This window comes from Pelodiscus sinensis, chromosome 8, assembly GCF_052426305.1.
Source record: "Pelodiscus sinensis isolate ZL-2025 chromosome 8, ASM5242630v1, whole genome shotgun sequence".
In the NCBI taxonomy this organism is placed as follows: Eukaryota; Metazoa; Chordata; order Testudines; family Trionychidae; genus Pelodiscus; species Pelodiscus sinensis.
Genome location: NC_143059.1, coordinates 67794287 through 67805602, shown reverse-complemented (window position 1 = coordinate 67805602; position 11316 = coordinate 67794287). Strand labels below are relative to the sequence as shown.

The 11316-nt window shown below is 46.1% G+C and overlaps 1 protein-coding gene across 2 annotated transcripts in view; it reads right to left on the bottom strand.

The window, feature by feature from the left end:
• SORCS1 (sortilin related VPS10 domain containing receptor 1) overlaps nt 1-11316 on the bottom strand; it is a 477697-nt gene that overhangs the window by 347743 nt on the left and 118638 nt on the right. The gene's annotated exons all lie outside the window — the stretch shown is intronic.

Sequence of the window (11316 nt, the reverse complement as noted above, 5' to 3'; positions counted from 1 at the left end):
ACTTGGGGGACAGAATTTGCGGGACAGACCATTACCTCCATCTCTGGACCTGTAGGTATGTGAGGAGCTGAGAAAATAATTTTTCGGGGATTCAGAGGCTGAACCAACTAACCCTGAACATACTAGATCAGTTCTAACTGGATTTGATTTTTTTCCCTTGCCAAAATAGGGGTGGAGGGGGAGAAAGAAACAAAACATTGTGTTGGATCCTGGTAACGGAGTAAATCAACAGACCTCCCCCCATGCTTCTTGGGTACTTTGCCCTCCCAAATCAGGTTCAGAGAGATCTCCAAGGTGTGCAATACCTGGGTCTTTATTCACCTTAGTCCATCCCACCAGTGCCAAGCTACATGTACTCTTCACGGGGTGTTTTCCCCTCTACCAGGCAGAGTCAGTCCTCAGCTAGGAGGACTCCTGCTTCCTCACTGCCTCCCACCCCTCAATCTTGGCTCCTTCACAGCCTCCATAACCCATGGCTTGCCAGGCTACAGGTGTTGCAAATCTCCCACCTTGATTGAGGCCAACAGGGCAGGAGTTAATTAGGTGCTCTTGCCCCAGCACACTGCTACCGCCCGCAGACAAAATATGTGGGGGATTTCCTTTAATGTCAGGTGGGTTTGGGGGATGCAGCCAGCTTTCCAGACTGGGTCTAGTAGTTAGAAAGCCTGTGTAGCGTTTTTTTGGCCATATTCTGAGAGTTGCCTCAACCTCCCTTCATAAGCTGCACACACAAAACCTGTTAAGGTAGGGAGTGCTGATCCTGCAAACCCTCCAGGCACTGCAGAGCAGGTAGGGCAGGGCTGCTGTGCTTCATGATAAGTGCAGCAAGCATCTAAGCCCAGGGGCACTGGAACTGGTTTTACACTGGGGAGTGCTGAAAGGGAGCACGGTAGGTTAAAACAGCAATCGAATTTGGCCCATCGGCTGATCTCGCCTCATCTGCAAGGTGGTGGATGGGCCAAACTTTAGCAGCACTGCAACTCTAGGGTTGCAACTGTCTAATCACGCAAACCCAAATATCCTGGCCCCGCCTCCTGCCCCACCCATTCCCCAAGACCCTGCCCCGCCCCTTCTCTTAAACCCCACCCTGCACACTCCATTGTCCCCTCCCTCTATCACTCACTCTCCTACCCTCACTCACTTTCACCGGGCTGGGGCATGGAGTGGGCGTGCTGGAGGGGGAGGGGCGCAGGCTCTGCTCAGGCAGCGCTTACCCAGGGGCTGTGTCTACACTACATGCCTCTGTCGCAAGAGGCATGTAGATTAGGGTTGTAGGCAAAGTAAATGAAGCCGCGATTTAAATGATCGCGGTTTCATTTACATTTACATGGCTGCCGCGCAGAGCCGACAAACAGCTGATCAGCTGTTTGTCGGCTCGCCGCTAGTCTGGACGTTCCCCCTGTTGACATCAAAGCCCTTTGTCGGCAGCCCCGTTATTCCTCGTGGAATGAGGTTTACCGGGGCTGCTGACAAAGGGCTTTGATGTCGACAGGGGGAACGTCCAGACTAGCGGCGAGCCGACAAACAGCTGATCAGCTGTTTGTCGGCTCTGCGCAGCAGCCATGTAAATGTAAATGAAACCGCGATCATTTAAATCGCGGCTTCATTTACCTTTGCTGAATAAACAAATCTACATGCCTCTGCCGACAGAGGCATGTAGTGTAGACGTACCCTGGGTGTCGGTGCAGCAGGGATAAAACAGGCTCCCAACCTTCCTTGGCTCTGCACTGCTCCCAGAAGCTGCCAAGCAGCCCTTCGTAGGGGATATACAGCTCCATGCACTGCTCTGCCTGCAGGCACTACTCAAGCAGCTCCCATTTGCCAGTGGATAGGAGCTTTGGATTGGCACTTGGGATGGGCACAGCACCTGGATACCTCCTGACCTCCTACCAAGGGCCACAGAGACATTCCAGTCACTTTTGGGAGTGGTACGGAGCCAGGGCAGGCAGGGAACCTGCCATAGCCTCATTGCACTGCTGGATTTGAAGCAAAATCTCCCCATTTTGCTTCAGTAGCATCTGGGAGAACGAATTTGATTCTCCAAGGTTCCTGATGAAACCGGGGGTGGGGGGCGGGTAAGTTGTCAACCGTGGCTAGCATCAAAGCCCATGCAGCCCATTCCCTCATGCCCAACTACTACTAATCAAAAGCTGGATTTTTTTTCCTCCTGCAGGAAATTCCAACATTTTGGCTTTTGTTTCCAGTCAACATATTTCACAAGGGAAAAGTCATGTTTTTAGAAAAAAAAATTACCAAACTTCTTGTTGGCAGATAATGCCAATTCATCAAATGCAAAACTTAGCACAAGTGTCAGTTTTAACCAAACTTTCAAGTTGGAATTTGAGAAAAACTGAAATTGCTGAATTGTTCCATTTTGATATTTTTGCATTGAAAAAAAAAGAAGCTCTTTTTCTGGTTCAGAATGAAATTTTGCTTTGAAAGGTAAGCTACTAATTGCAAGAATATAGTTTCTGAAAAGAGAATAAAAATGGTCAAAATCAAAATAAAGTGTTTCAAAATTCTCAGATGTTTCCACTGGCCTGAGACCTTTTATAACTTTGCAAAAAAAAAAAAAAAAGGGAGATTAATTTTTCAGAACAAGTTTTTTTTTCAAGATCCTCATAAGAACATAAGAATGGCCATACTGGGTCAGACCAAAGGTTCATCTAGTCCAGGGGTTCCTAAACTTTTCAGCATCACGCCCCCTTTTTGATTTTTGAGAAACTCTCACGACCCCCTCCCAAAAAAATAGCAGCAAAACTTGGGGTGGGATTGACCGGGGTGTGTGGGGCCGGAAGTTCTTCATGCCCCCCAGTTTGGGAATCCATGAATTCTAGCCCAAGATCTTTTGCATTTGTACTCAGCACATCTGTTCCCTATCCAGCTCTAAATTAAAGTTCAAAAAATGAGTTCAAAAATGTTAAAACAGCGAACTTCAGTTCAATGTTACATTGTCTTCCTGAGCCATCATGGTGCCTCATGGGAGTTGTAGTTTGGGTGCCTTGTGCCAGCATATGGCTCCTTAGTGCCCAGGCTTCCCAAGTGGACTACATCTCCCATGATACACCAAAGATATGGTCTTATTCCCAAAAGGCACCACAGCTGCTCAAACAGACACAGATTAAGGTTGACTCAACATGAAACAAAACACTTAGGTTTTCCTCGATGAACAATTTTAAGCATGTCAACAAAAATCAGCATTTTTCAGTGTGTGTGTGGGGGGGGGGCGAAGCAATTTGTGGAAACTCACACTTCCCATTGAAAGAATTTTTCAATAAAAGATTCCTGGCCAGTTCTATTTTCATGGGACCAGGTGAATAAGGTACATTGTGTAGGCAAGTCTGGATATGCCTGAGGCTACATAGGCTTGAGCGTCATCCTGCTATTAATGAAGCACTTAGCTATGCTACCGGAGTGAGTAATTTGGCTGACATTCAACCATGCTCCCATTAATGCAGGCTCACGTTCCCCTGCACATCACTTTTTACTGTGCACTTATGCAAACAAGATCACACTTGCTGTGCATGAGATTAAGCTTCAGATGTCTGTCATCAACCTTCTGCAAAGCAGAGAAGTTAATCATGAACTGCATGCTCAGTTAAAAGTCCCTAACTGCAGGTGATGCCTACAGGACAGCATAATACCACTGGCCATCGATGTCTGATGTGCATGGATCGTATGTTGTGTTTCCTCTGTGTGTGTGCCTGTGTGTGCGCATGCATGTAGGTACACCTCCAGGGAAAGTTATCCTCAGTTGATCCTGTGAAAAGGCAGGGAGGAGATTCCCACTGTTATCAGGACCCTCCCACCCATCTCCTCCCAGTTCCACCAACCTGCAAAGCATCAGTTGTAGGACAGACTTTAGTTCGTCACTGTCCTATATCTCCCTAGAACATTTCTCATCATACCAGAATATCACCTGGGCTACTGTGAGCTGATCTCCGCAGGAACACAAATAACTATGGGATTAGTTACTCATGTATTATTAAATGAGAGAATACGTTCATGCATCAGTTTTGTGCATGTTACGTAAGTATGGTCACAATTTCCACAATCCATTAACAAATTTGCTTATGCAACCTTGCTAATTCCATACACAGATTCAGTAGGAGACTGCGTGTATGTTTTGCTCCGGTGGTCATGCAGCTAACTGTTTTTTTTAATCTGGTCCTAAAATTCTAGTGTTTCAGATTGGCAGGAAAGACAGAGTTGTCTAATAGTTAGAGCGCTGGACTGAGAGAGTCAGGAGATGTGGATTCAATTCTCAGCTCTGCCATTGCTTTCTGGGTGACTTTGGGCAAATCATTTTCCTTCCTATGCCTCGGTTTCCCCATCTGTAACGTGGGGATACTGATACTGACCTCCTTTGTAAAGTGCTTTGAGATCTACTGATGAAAAGTGGTCTAAGAGCTAGGCGTTATTATTACCCATAAGTCTCTGAGGGCTGGTGAGACTTCCTGGGCCTGGGGTAGTGGGGGAGGAGGAGCTTGGCTCCAGGCCCCAGAAGGGGCAGAGTTTTGGGCAGAAAGGGTGTGTCCGGGGACTAGCCTTCTACTAAGAAGTTTTGATTTTTCAATAAAGATATTAGAAACAAAACATGGCAATTTTCTTCAGTGGAAAAAAATCAAGCCTTGATTATCAGGTCTTTTCTTTTCTTTTCTTTTCTTTTCTTTTCTTTTCTTTTCTTTTCTTTTCTCACCCATGCCCGTTTCCCCCTGGAGTTTTTGCTGATCATTTCAAATTTTCATAAATAGGAAATAGATTGAAATTGACAAGTGGAAAACTTCTTTTTCCCAATCAAAACATTTCTCTATCAGATAACAATGCTGCTTCTTTTCTTCTTCACCATGGCCACGCTGACTTTCTTTTGCATAAGAGCCCCATTGATATTCTACATTTTTGGGGAAGGTTTGCTTTGCAATTAGGCAAAATATTTATTTAATTAATTGAATATATTTCAGTTTTTTTCTCTTTTTTAAAAAAAAAGAAGCACAGTGTACTATGAATGCAGGGTTTAAACTGCTTTTAAATGCTGATGACTTGACCTAGAATAAAAATAAGCAGCATAAACTGCCTGCAAACTATCCTTAGCTGTTAAAGCTAAACTGCAGTTCTCTCTTTTACAGTAAGAAAAAAAGCCCAGTGCCATTCTCTTTCATTTCTATAGTAAATCAAATTGAATTATTCATCAGCACTAAATGTCTCTCAAACTGCCTTTTTCTCCCATTACCTTTTTTATTTTCTTTACACACACCCTACGCTTCCCACCCGAAAATATAAATAAACAAGCACAGAAACCCAAACCCACGAGTTTCAATTGCAATGCGCATATAAATACACTTTGATTCTTGGTACTTCAAAAGTTATCACTTCCATCTTGGCCTGCAAAACAGACAAAGGACTTCTCATAGCCCCGAAATCAGATATCATCAAAAAATACCTTGTATTGTTCCTGGGGTCCAATCCTGCTGAGACTAGAGTCACATGGCTGTCAGTAATAAGAGCCTACCCGTCCTCATTCTTTAGATTCAATAACGCACAGCTCTGCAGAAACCAAACCATCTTCAGATCTACAACATCTTTCACTAGGCTCCTGCGGCTAAACTAGTTCTCTCCCCTTCCCTGTGCCTATTCCTTCTGTCTCCATCAGGGCCGGTGTTGCCTAAAAGTAATGTAGTGGAAATAAAAGCCACCAATCCAAGATCAATGGATAAAGAGTGTCATAACCATAGAGGTTAAAGCCAGAAGGGACCACCAAATTTGCTAGCCAGGCCACCAATACCACCTAGCACCCACTAATAAAACCCAACAACAAAAGTAGACCAAAGCATCAGAACCGATGGGAGACAGGTTATTCTGTGCTACGGGGAGAGAATAAGAGGGACTGAAGTGCCCCAGGGCCAAACACCCCTGCAATGGAAAGCAAATGCTTATGTAAACTGTATTCAGAGAACCCCAGGAAGAGACCCACATCCACACAATACAGAGGAAGGCAAAAACCTCCCACGCTCACTGCAAGTCTGACCAGGGACAGGGTAGGGGAAAAAATACCTTCCTGACTCCACAGGGCGCTCAGCGTACGTCTAAACTATGTTGTATTTTTGAAAGATGATATGCAAATTCCACAGGCATTTCCATATCTTCTTCCAATCTCACTTTCTAAAGTGAAAGTAGTCTGGATGTGTTTTTTTCAGGGGAAAACCCCCATTTTCGGAAAAGAAAAAAAATGCGTAAGCCTCATTTAAGGAAGAGCGGGTTTTTTTCGAAAAAGGGTTTTTTTTCCTGACAAAACTGCATCCAGACTACTTTCATGTTTGAAAGCGCCACTTTCGAAAGTGAGATCGGAAGAAGATATGCGAATTCCCACGTAATTTGCATATCCTCTTTTGAAAATAGAGCATAGTCTTGACATAGCCTTAGATCCTCACCATGTGGGCCAAAACCAGCCAGCCAAGCAGCTTAAGAGAGACAATTCTTGGTGCCATCTCAGAGCATGGGCCTACCCCCTTCTACTGTTCCATAGCCAGCTATGGCAACCTCTGACTCTTCTGGTACTTCTGAGATTTAAAAAGAAACTCCGGGTATGTCTACACTACCCCGCTAGTTCGAACTAGCGGGGTACTGTAGGCATACCGCACTTGCAAATGAACCCCGGGATTTGAATTTCCTGGGCTTCATTTGCATAAACTGGGCGCTGCCATTTTTAAATCCCTGCTCGTTCGAACTCGAACCCCGTGCTGCGCGGCTACACGCGGCACGAACTAGGTAGTTCGGACTAGGAAGCCTAGTCCGAACTACCATTACTCCTCATTCCACGAGGAGTAACGGTAGTTCGGACTAGGAAGCCTAGTCCGAACTACCTAGTTCGTGCCGCGTGTAGCCGCGCGGCACGGGGTTCAAGTTCGAACGAGCAGGGATTTAAAAATGGCGGCACCCAGTTTATGCAAATGAAGCCCGGGAAATTCAAATCCCGGGGTTCATTTGCAAGTGCGGTATGCCTACATTACCCTCCTAGTTCGAACTAGGACGGTAGTGTAGACATACCCTCCCAGAGTACATTGGGGGAGTCTTTTCCTGACCCATGCAAACAGCCAGCTGAACCCTGAAGCATGGGCTGTAGGAACAAGCCAGAAGTGAGCTCCGGGGATGCTCTGTACTTCCCCTTCCTCCTGTAATACAGCAGGATAGGACAGAGAGCAATGTGTCCTCAATTAGGAGGGGGAGCCTGCCACTGAAATCTGAGAGTCTGTTGAGTCCTCTTCTGTGTACTTTACAGAAGGAGATTTCTGATTGGCTTGAGAGTAAATGCAGATGCGTCTGAGTGTGATGCTCTAGGTGATAAAAGGGTCAGCTAGTAAGATTCTTGACCAACTCCCAGCACTCTTAATCTCTGGCACTACTGATGGTTTTGAAGATAGGGCCAAGTGTGAACTTGTAGAGAATGTTTCCAGCAGCTGGTACCCCCTGCTTGGTATGGAATTCCCACCATCCCATAAGTAAGCCAGTGGTCTCTGGTGCTACCGGTTTTCTTGTATTCGATACTGAGAATTGTTTAGAGATGGGCCTGGTCTTTTTAACCCTGTCTGTTACTCTGGGTACAGGTATCCAAACTCGCTACCAAGCCCGTCTTGTCTGACTGACTTCCCAGCCCCTTTGCAAGTATCAGACTCACTCAACCTGCCGGAGGTCTCCACTCTCGCTCAGAACCTGCAAGGGTTCCGGAAGTCTCTGCGGAGGAGACTTTCTTGTGAGATGGTGGCCAAGAGCCTCTTAGAGATTTATTCCTTGTCTCTGCTTAGAGCAGATGAAGATGAGGACTTCAGTACTACAGACATACTTGGTGCGGCAGTACCACCCGTTTCTCTAATGGTCTCCAGTGGCCAGTGTGTTCATGTGGATGAGGCACTATCTGTATCCTGGGGTTTATGTACCAGAGGGACCTTCCACTCCAGGTCAGAAGCTGAACACGAAACTTGCTCCATCGCTTGAAGCTTAAACTAAAATTTCTCTGTTGTTTCGGGATCTATCCTTGAAGGAAGTGTGGCGTTTGCACTTTCTGGAGGTATCACCCAGACAATGGAAGTACAAGGAGCGTCTAACACTTATTAGAACAGACTCTTGACAGGAGCAACACCCCTTGAATCTCAAGGAGACCAGCATTCCCAAGGTAAACGAATGAAACTGTAGAGCCTGGAAGGGGAAGTCTCCTAACAATATAGCTACCTCTAACACCAAAAAGGTGGGCTCTTTAAAGAAAGAAATGGAAAAAAAAATCAAGGGGAGCAATTGTTCCGATAACTCTATAAAGTAAGCGTGCTACCCTGAAACTCCAATATTAAGCACTTTCATCTAATTAGGATGTGTTTGGTGTGAAGTATAGCCCATGAGGTTTCATTCAAATAAGTCTTGATCTACTGGGCATTAATAGCTCATTGGATTGTATGTATGTGTTATCGTTGGATGTGAAGCTATGAAGTTTGGTTGTGTAAGTGTTACTGAAACATGTTGTGAGGCGGAAAAACACCCACATGCAGGTTTTCAGGTACAACAGTAAAAAGTCTGAATAAGGTTAATGGCTTATTGAGGACATGCACAAAAGCATAAGGATTACTCCACAGAGCTGTGTACAATAGAAACCTCTCAGGGATAGCGCTAGACAACTATCTAACTGTTAGACAACTAGATAACTATGCTAACTGTTTAACCCAGGTCACAAGAAAAAAGCTTTCCAGAAAGTGAGAAGATGATATAAAAGGGGGACAATGACATCATGAGCAAGGGACTTCACCCCTTGTCCAATGACACACATGGAAACACCAGAGGAGCAAAGATTCAGCTGTGGGAAGTGATGGTCCTAAGCAGGAAGGATTTTTCATGTGTGTATGAAAATCTGGGAAAACCAGGACAATTTGTGCCTTAAGACTTTGTCAGCCCGTTTATCATGCAGGGTCAGAATTTCCTATGTACATCCTACCTATCTAGTGTGCTAAATTTAGTTTGTGAGTTTTATTTATTGACTAATGTAACCTGCTTTGTTCTGTTTGCTTTCCCTTAGAAGCACTTAAAATTTACTTTGTCACTAATAAAATTGTGTCTTTCGTATTTCAAAACCTTGTTCGTGCAATTCATATCAGGGGGAGGGGCAAAAAAGTTGTGCACCTCTCTCGCTACACTGAAGGAGAGCGCGAATTCTTGTGAGCTTGTGCTGTGCACCTCTTTGTACAGTGCAATACAATATTATTTGGGGTTCACACTCCAGATGGTGTGTGCACCAGAGTGCTGGGTAAATACCAAGCTAAAACCCTGTCCCACAGATCTGACTACAGTCCAGGGGTGGGCAAAATGGCCTCCACGGGCAAGATCCGGCCCGCCAAATGGGTGGATTCAGCCTGTGGAGGCCCTGCTGCTCCCCTGCCCCCAGGCCAATTAGGACCTGGGGGTGGGGGAGTACCTGAAGCCTCCTCCCGCCCTGCAAGGAGCATGTGGCACTTTGAAGCACAGCATGCTGCTTGCAGGGCAGGGAGGCGGGGAGAAGAGTGGAGGAGGTTCCCCTGCTCCCAGGCCAATCAGGGCATGGGGGAGCTGCGTAAAGCTTCCTTCACCCTGCTCTGGCCCTGAAAGGAGCCCGCGGCACTTCAAAGTACCATGTGCTCCTTGCAAGACAGGAGGAGGTTTCCCGCGCTCCCCCACCCCAGGCCCTGATTGCCCTGGGGATGGGGGAGCCTGCCACGCCTCTTCCAGGGCATGGGTGCCTGGTGGGAAGGGAGGGCCAAGAGGGCTCCCTCATCCCCAGACCAATTATGGTCTGGGGGTGGGGCAGCCCTGCCCCTTCCTGTTTAGGCCATGCCCCTTCCTGTTTAGGCCACGCCCCTTCTGGGGTGGCCCAGGGCTACTTCACAAATTTTTGAAGTGGTCCCTAGGCAAAATTCATTACTGGCCCCTGCTACAGTCTGTGTCTGCAGCAAGGTAGGGTCTTTCCCGGGTGTGCGCTGAAAAGGGGCATGAGGGCTTGGCATGGCGACCTAGTTGAAAGGTTCCCCAGGGTTTGTGGGTTCAGTGGTACCCCAACACATCTGGTGGCACCCCAAAAGTGGGGTCCAACACATCACAGTAAGTAACTGTAGGAGAAAAAGCTAATCATCGGAGAATGGGCATGATTCCATCAGGGTAAAGGAGACAGAGAAGGAATTGAGGGTGGTTTGCATAGCTCCATATAAGTTCAACATGGGTCAAGGATAGGGATGTTAACGTGTAATCGGTTAATCAGTTAATCGATAAGCAGATAATCAGTTAATGCTACCCGTTAACAGGAGCCCCACCCCCTGATGTGGCTCTGTAAGTAAATATGGAGCCGGAAGGCAGGCTGGCTCACTCCCAGCAAGCTCCAGGTCCCAGCTTGGCTGACAGCAGGGAGCCAGGACACTCAGGGAGCCAGCCAGTTCCTAATTCAGAGCCATAGTGGGGGACAGCTTGGGAACGGGGGCAGCTGCTGGGGGAACCAGGCACGTGCCAGACTGACTCTTCCAGCTCCTACCTCAGAGCCCACAGCAGGCTGTAGTAACAGTAAGGGTTAACCGTGTCACCAGCAGGATATTTAACAGTTATATGATTATCGTGTTACACTATTTTTAACATCACTAATCAAGGATCAAGAAGGATGTGTGTGGGATATGCAGAAGACTGGCCACAAATCTTTGATCAAAGGCACAGGGCATAGAAACACATGAAATGGACCCCCAACAGGGACACTCCTCAAAGTAGTATACTTTTCCTTACATTTGAATCTCTGATTTTTGTCAGATAATAGGAGAAGTACATAGACTACTATTTAAAAACTGTAACTGTTTTATTTTAAATAAAAGTCAGGAGTTCTGTTTTGATTTTTGGAACTTAAATAATCCACAGACATCATTAAAGCACATGAAATGGCACAAACCCAGCTGGAAACTTGGACCAAAGAAGCATCAGCATACAGCGCAACCAAGCCCTGGCCCCATTTTTAGGAAGCCACAAATAAAAAAGTGATTTCTGATGCAGGCAGGCTACAAATTTCTCAAGAAGGAGACATTACATCATAAATGTGTGCGATCACACTAGCACCTGGATAAAGGTCAAATGTGTCACGAACATAGAAGAGGAATTAACTAAGCAAAGAGGTGCAAATCCAGAAGAATATGCAGGGTGCACCATCTGCTCCGAGAATATTTTAGTGCAAGGAGTCAACCACATCAAAAGTCACATTTTATATTAGCTATGCCAGCCAGTCAAAGCATTCATAATGGACAGCACTTGGGGGAAAATGTTCCCAAATTTCAT